A 2308-nucleotide genomic window follows, 5' to 3' on the forward strand; every position below is an offset into this window, starting at 1 on the left:
CGCTTATTCTGTAGTCCCTGTTTCGAGTTGCAAATATTAGCAACAGAACCAGTATCAAATACCCAGGTGCTACTGCGAGCATTAGTAAGGTACACATCAATAACATGTATATCACATATACCTTTGTTCACCTTGCCATCCTTCTTATCCGCCAAATACTTGGGGCAGTTCCGCTTCCAGTGACCAGTCTGCTTGCAGTAGAAGCACTCAGTTTCAGGCTTAGGTCCAGACTTGGGTTTCTTCTCTTGAGCAGCAACTTGCTTGCCGTTCTTCTTGAAGTTTCCCTTCTTCTTCCCTTTGCCCTTTTTCTTGAAACTAGTGGTTTTGTTAACCATCAACACTTGATGCTCCTTCTTGATTTCTACATACGCAGCTTTCAGCATTGCGAAGAGCTCGGGAATAGTCTTGTTCATCCCTTGCATATTATAGTTCATCACAAAGCTCTTGTAGCTTGGTGGCAGTGATTGGAGAATTCTGTCAATGACGCAATCATCCGGAAGTGTAACTCCCAATTGAATCAAGTGATTATTATACCCAGACATTTTGAGTATATGCTCACTGACAGAACTGTTCTCCTCCATCTTGCAGCTATAGAACTTATTGGAGACTTCATATCTCTCAATCCGGGCATTTGCTTGAAATATTAACTTCAACTCGTGGAACATCTCATATGCTCCATGATGTTCAAAACGTCGTTGAAGTCCCGGTTCTAAGCCGTAAAGCATGCCACACTGAACTATTGAGTAGTCATCAGCTTTGCTCTGCCAGCCGTTCATAACTTCTGGTGTTGCTCTAGCAGCAGGCCTGGCACTCAGCGGTGCTTCCAGGACGTAATTCTTCTGTGCAGCAATGAGGATAATCCTCAAGTTACGGACCCAGTCCGTGTAATTGCTACCATCATCTTTCAACTTTGCTTTCTCAAGGAACGCATTAAAATTCAATGGAACAACAGCACGAGCCATCTATCTACAATCAACATAAATAAGCAAGATACTATCAGGTACTAAGTTCATGATAAGTTTAAGTTCAGTTAATCAAATTACTTCAGAACTTCCACTTAGATAGACATCCCTCTAATCTTCTAAGTGATCACGTGATCCAAATCAACTAAACCATAACCGATCATCACGTGAGATGGAGTAGTTTTCAATGGTGAACATCATTATGTTGATCATATCTACTATATGATTCACGCTCGACCTTTCGGTCTCCGTGTTCCGAGGCCATATCTGTATATGTTTGGCTCGTCAAGTATAACCTGAGTATTCCGCGTGTGCAACTGTTTTGCACCCGTTGTATTTGAATGTAGAGCCTATCACACCCGATCATCACGTGGTGTCTCAGCACGAAGAACTTTTGCAACGGTGCATACTCAGGGAGAACACTTCTTGATAATTTAGTGAGAGATCATCTTATAATGCTACCGTCAATCAAAGCAAGATAAGATGCATAAAAAGATAAACATCACATGCAATCAATATAAGTGATATGATATGGCCATCATCATCTTGTGCTTTGTGATCTCCATCTCCGAAGCACCGTCATGATCACCATCGTCACCGGCGTGACACCTTGATCTCCATCGTAGCATCGTTGTCGTCTCGCCAATCTTATGCTTCCACGACTATCACTACCGCTTAGTAATAAAGTAAAGCATTACATCACGATTGCATTGCATACAATAAAGCGACAACCATATGGCTCCTGCCGGTTGCCGATAACTCGGTTACAAAACATGATCATCTCATACAATAAAATCAGCATCATGCCTTGACCATATCACATCACAACATGCCCTACAAAAACAAGTTAGACATCCTCTACTTTGTTGTTGCAAGTTTTACGTGGCTGCTACGGGCTTAAGTAAGAACTTATCTCACCTACGCATCAAAACCACAACGATAGTTCGTCAAATAGACTCCGTTTTAACCTTCTCAAGGACCGGGCGTAGCCACACTTGGTTCAACTAAAGTTGGAGAGACAGTCTTCCGCAAGCCATCTATGTGCAAAGCACGTCGAGGGAACCGGTCTCGCGTACGAGTACGCGTAAGGTTGGTCCGGATCGTCTCGTCCAACAATACCGCCAAACCAAAGTATGACATGCTGGTAGGCAGTATGACTTGTATCGCCCACAACTCACTTGTGTTCTACTCGTGCAAATAACATCAAACCATAAAAACCTAGGCTCGGATGCCACTGTTGGGGAACGTAGCAATTTCAAAAAATTTCCTACGCACACGCAAGATCATGGTGATGCATAGCAACGAGGGGGAGAGTCTGATCTACATACCCTTGTAGATCGCAACGG

Source organism: Triticum aestivum, chromosome 6A (genome assembly GCF_018294505.1).
Source record: "Triticum aestivum cultivar Chinese Spring chromosome 6A, IWGSC CS RefSeq v2.1, whole genome shotgun sequence".
NCBI classification, from domain to species: domain Eukaryota; kingdom Viridiplantae; phylum Streptophyta; class Magnoliopsida; order Poales; family Poaceae; genus Triticum; species Triticum aestivum.